The sequence below is a fragment of the Coffea arabica genome, chromosome 11e (genome assembly GCF_036785885.1).
Source record: "Coffea arabica cultivar ET-39 chromosome 11e, Coffea Arabica ET-39 HiFi, whole genome shotgun sequence".
Classification (NCBI taxonomy): domain Eukaryota; kingdom Viridiplantae; phylum Streptophyta; class Magnoliopsida; order Gentianales; family Rubiaceae; genus Coffea; species Coffea arabica.
In genome coordinates this window covers 34999158-35005157 of record NC_092331.1, presented here as the reverse complement: position 1 = coordinate 35005157, position 6000 = coordinate 34999158, and positions in this window count along the sequence as shown.

Genomic DNA, 6000 nt, shown 5'->3' with positions numbered 1-6000 from the left:
ATTCCGTTTCGAAGCTAAGACACAGGGGTATAATGTTCATGAAGGTCACTTAGTCCAGTTTCTAATGTAACTTGGTCAAATTCTCAAATTACTAAACCAGAAACCAATTCGTCGGCTGCTTAAACGCAGAACACTGTAATGGTCATAACTCAGTGTACCAAAATCCAATTCAGGTTTTCTTAGAGGCATTTTAAAGCTACTTCAGAACACTACAACTTTCATGTTTTGGCCCAGAGCTAAATCAGAATGGATCCTGGTCAAAAAACGTCATAAGCTGGACTTAACTGAAGAAACGGACTGCTGGGAAATACTTAGAACAGTAAGGGTATTTTGGACTTTTCACGTCCTACGTTGCTCCGATTGAGCTGAAATTTTGTAGGAACCTATAAAATTCCATTCTGTACAACCTTTCTTCTTTGACCTAAGGCCAAATCGACCTATAACATACAGTTACAAATTCGGACAGAATGTTGGGGAAAATTTCCAGATTCTGGAATTTCTAGTTTTTAGTGAATCTTTCCTTAATTTCTTGGTCCAATCACTACCAAAACACCTTATAAAACCTCAATTGCAACATATAAGCATCATATAATAAATTAGACAGAATTTCCCCAAACCCTAGTTCATGAAATAAAAAGGGGAAAACTTCTAAAACATGATAATCATCCATGATTCCACCACTAAATCAAGTTGCTAAGCTTAATTTCACAAGATTGAAAGTAAAACTTAGAGAGAGAAGCTTTCTTACCTTGACTAGAGGTCACTAAGAGTAGCCCAAGTTTTCTCCTTCCAAAGTCTCACCACAAACCACTAGCTAATCACTCAAGAACAAGTTTAATCGGTTTATTTTGTTTGATTCCTCACTTAGTTGTTGGATTGAAGATGAAATGAAATGTTTTCCCTAGTTGTTTTTCTCCTTGCTCCTCTCGGCCAGCAGCAACAATATGAAGAGGAAATTTGCTAAGTGTTGGAGTTAAATGGATGATATTAGTCTTGGGTTAAGAAGCCATGAGGTGGTGACAAGTGTCGCCACCACCACCTTTCTTTTTTTCTCTTTCTCTCTTGTTATTTTGTAGCCTCACATTCGGTCAAGCTTGCTGCCAAGAGAGAAGATATTTTGCTCAAGTTCAATAAATTTGTCTGGTAAGAAAAATGGTGGTCAAACGGTACGTTCAATCGGTAGTGCGCGGAACCCGCCGGATCGCGCCGTTTTTCTTAAAAACTCACGTACTAGGGTTTTTATTTCACATTCACTAACCTTATATCATTGCCACTAGTCACATATTATTTCTCACTTAAAAGTCACTTTTAATCCCCAAATTAATTCTTACTCTGTACCGAAAATTCATCCTGCGAAAAATCGCGAAAACCCTAATTTCGCTCCAAACTTAAAACCGAAGCGTAAAACCCTATTTTCTAGGTTTATCTACACTTAATGTGAAATATTTGGGTAGTGGCCTTTGACAAATACTAATTTTCAAATAAAAGGGTATTTTTGAGGAAAAATACAAGGAATTTGCGAGTCCTCACATTCTCTCCCCCTTAAAAGAATTTCGTCCTCGAAATTTTACCTTCAGTTGCCTCAGACGAGTCCGGAACTTGTCGGTTGTCTAAAGCATAAACCTTTGCCGGTCCGCTAGTTCGTTTCCCTCCTTCATTCACTTGTGATTTAGCTCCATCCAGTTGCAGAGTATTGCTTTCACGTGACTGTCTCCTCGGACAGTTGCTAACTTGATGATCGCCACTTCCGCAGATTAAACATTTCCGCCCCTTTTTCCAACAATCGCTTTCGACATGATTTGCCTTTCCACAGTACCCACAGACCACGTGAGAAGCCATCTTTTGGCTTTCTTGAAAACTTTTCCCAAATCTGATTTGGCTTTCTTCTGTAGATCCTTCACCTATCGCCCCTAATGTCCATGGTGGGTGGGACAAAAAGTTCACTTTTTGCACTTTGGAAGGGACTCTCGCTTCACTTAATTCCTCCACTACACTACTCGATGCACTCCTTTTCTGGGTCTGGGAAGCTTTTATCTGTGCCTTTGCAGTCTCGATTCTTTGAGCTTTCTCAAGGGCCTCCGTAAACGTATTCACTTGTACTGCCGCTAATGCTTCTTGGAGTTCCAAATTTAATCCTTGTATAAACCGTCTTACTCTTCGCCGTTCTGTGGCCACCAATTCAGAAGCAAACTTGGATAGTTTCGTAAATTTCGTTTCATATTCGGCCACACTTAACGTTCCCTGGCGTAGTCCAATAAACTCTTCCTCTCTCCTTTCTTGAACTAAAGGAGGGAGGTATTTCTCGTTAAATTCCCTTATGAAATTCGTCCATGTCCATACGGTCTGTTCTCTTTCCTATTTTGCTTTAATAATGTTCCACCACGCTCGGGCCGATCCTTCAAATTGGAACACCGCAAAGTTTACTTGTCTTTGCTCGGTGTAGTTCAAGACGGTGAAAATATTAATCATGGCCTCTAACCATTGTTCGGCTATATCCGGATCAGATCCTCCAAGGAATTTAGGAGGAGTAAATTTCTGGAACCTCTCAAGAGCCTTCTCTTCTCCGATTTCAGGGTTCCGGGGTTGATTCACGGCCATTTGGCCTTGTTGATCCACCAGTCTTGCCAAGATATCTGTCATTTGTTGCATTACCGTTGCCATTTGGTCTTCGGCTTCAACCCTCGTTCCTTGCTCTTGTGCAGCTGTTGTTTCTCTTTCCTCTCTTGGCTCTTGAGCTCGTTCATTCCCACGGCCACGTCCACGTCCACGGCTACGTCTTCCGTCCATATATATGTTTTCCCTCTCTTTTCTTTTCCCCCAAAAAGGTAATTTAGTAAATAAACACGATAAGGTTACTAAACTAACTATTGAGGGCACCAAATATTTAAATAAACATATACCCACATAACACGCCATACCAAGAAGATGGATAAGCAAATACACAAATACATATCAAGTTGGACAGATAACCATGTACATACAGGTATACTAACGTCATGTAGTAACAATATACAGGTAAATCAAAAGGAAAAGGTGAAGTCGCCCCAGTATCAGCCCGTCTGGTCTCTCACGTCACTTACTATCCAAACTAGATGTCCCTGACCTCTTGTGCTCATTCTAGTCAGACAAAGCCTGTTCATGTTCCTAAAATACAAGTCTCAAGTATTTAGCAGCACCTCAACTATAGAGTACTCAGGCACGAGAATCCGAAATAAGATAATTCATATCTCGAGCTGCAGTCTCAAGAGTAAACTATCTACAATCGGAATTCCTACCTGACATACCTATCTATGGTCTTCAGATACCATGAGAAAGATTTAAGGCCTATAACATTCGCAATTCATAGCTTCACTTAGTCCCTCATACTTTTTCACCACTTAGTCCAGGGTCACTCCACATAGAAACCACGCGAAGCAGCTATAAGTTTTATCCCTCAATCGCTTAACTTTCAAGTCCAATCAAATCCCACAGTCCGGTATCCTAATCTTTAATCTAGGATACACTACAGAGATTTGAAGCCTAAGCTCTGATACCACTTGTAACGACCCCACCTCCCCCTAAGGCGTACCAGAGGGTTCGGCGGCCCGCCTGCCCAGCTCTCGCCGGGACTCAGTCGTTCGCTACAGTCCTCAATTAAAAATTGAAATAAATCACAAGAATAAATAGGGCATTGATCCAAACTTAAAGCAGAACTTATATACATTGTCAACCCAAAAAAGAATATAAACATCAAATATACAAGGGTTCTCAATCCTTCATACGTCCAGCCCGTGCCAAGCACTAGGCGAGAACCACTACAAAAGAAACAAAACTAGATTGGCTAGTCTATCTCAAGCTCACTTCCTCGCTCGCCTTCCCCTGTAAGGAAAACAAAACTAAAGGGATGAGCTAAAAGCCCAGTAAGGTTCCGAACACATAATCAGATAATCAATCCAATACATTAAACATGGAGTATCAATAAGTCAAGAAACATTTACAATGGAAAGCGATAGTAACACATTCATTTAAAGGATACGGCTCACAAGGAGCAATTCGTTATTTCGTTCATTCGTTCTCCTGACATTTCCCCTTATTCCTCCAATCATTTGAAACTGCATTTTTCGTTTATCAATAACCCTTGTTCGATCGTTCGTTCATTCATTCATTCATTCACCCCCGTCCTGGCCGTTGGCCAGTCTCCACCAACCTACAGGGTAATACTCGAGTATACCAAACGTTCACCCAAGTCCCTAATCGCCCGACCGAGTCCGCTTCTGGCTCGAGACGACCGGTAACAAGGGGCAATGGCCAGTTCAGCCCAAAAGGCTTACATTCATGCGCAAGTAACATTTCAATCATTAAATCCTTGAAAATTGCACAGTTATTTAGGTCGAGTGCGATAAAGTACACACTCGCCTAGGAAGCTCGTTTGGAAATCATTAAAAGCACTTAACACATTAGCAAATGATAACAACAAGCCATAGAATCAAATAAGGAACACTCACCTAGAAATGCAAAATATCGTGCAAAATATCCTTCCGGATATTACCCTTAATCACCAATGAAACCTAAGGTTGAACAAGAGAACATATTACAGTTTATCGAGCAAAACATTTAAGGGAAACAAAGAAACCCGACTAATTAGGAGTAAAACGTGTAAAGATGACTTTCAAGTAAGAAGAGGGTTGTTTGAACCCAAGGATGAGAAATCATGTTTTAAAATGGAAAACCGGTCATGGTATTGGCCAAACAAAAGTATACGAGTTCAAATAGAAACCTAGCCCTCGGGCGAAAATTTGGGCAGCACGCCCTTTGTGTTTACCTAATTTTCCAGCCATTTTGGCTTCATTATTTTTCCTCAACCACAACCCAACATCACACATAAGCAATTCAAGTCAAGAGCCGTTCCATAGGCTCATAATATCATAAGAATAAGAAATACAGTAATAACAAGTGCAGAAATTCAATTTAGCAAAAGACAGATTTGACGTGCGAATGCGGAAATAACATATCCGAGGCTACGCTTATCGGATTAAGACGCAACCTATTCCGTTTCGAAGCTAAGACACAGGGGTATAATGTTCATGAAGGTAACTTAGTCCAGTTTCTAATGTAACTTGGTCAAATTCTCAAATTACTAAACCAGAAACCAATTCGTCGGCTGCTTAAACGCAGAACACTGTAATGGTCATAACTCAGTGTACAAAAATCCAATTCAGGTTTTCTTAGAGGCATTTTAAAGCTACTTCAGAACACTACAACTTTCATGTTTTGGCCCAGAGCTAAATCAGAATGGATCCTGGTCAAAAAACGTGATAAGCTGGACTTAACTGAAGAAACGGACTGCTGGGAAATACTTAGAACAGTAAGGGTATTTTGGACTTTTCACGTCCTACGTTGCTCCGATTGAGCTGAAATTTTGTAGGCACCTATAAAATTCCATTCTGTACAACCTTTCTTCTTTGACCTAAGGCCAAATCGACCTATAACATACAGTTACAAATTCGGACAGAATGTTGGGGAAAATTTCCAGATTCTGGAATTTATAGTTTTTAGTGAATCTTTCCTTAATTTCTTGGTCCAATCACTACCAAAACACCTTATAAAACCTCAATTGCAACATATAAGCATCATATAATAAATTAGGCAGAATTTCCCCAAACCCTAGTTCATGAAATAAAAAGGGGAAAACTTCTAAAACATGATAATCATCCATGATTCCACCACTAAATCAAGTTGCTAAGCTTAATTTCACAAGATTGAAAGTAAAACTTAGAGAGAGAAGCTTTCTTACCTTGACTAGAGGTCACTAAGAGTAGCCCAAGTTTTCTCCTTCCAAAGTCTCACCACAAACCACTAGCTAATCACTCAAGAACAAGTTTAATCGGTTTATTTTGTTTGATTCCTCACTTAGTTGTTGGATTGAAGATGAAATGAAATGTTTTCCCTAGTTGTTTTTCTCCTTGCTCCTCTCGGCCAGCAGCAACAATATGAAGAGGAAATTTGCTAAGTGTTGGAGTT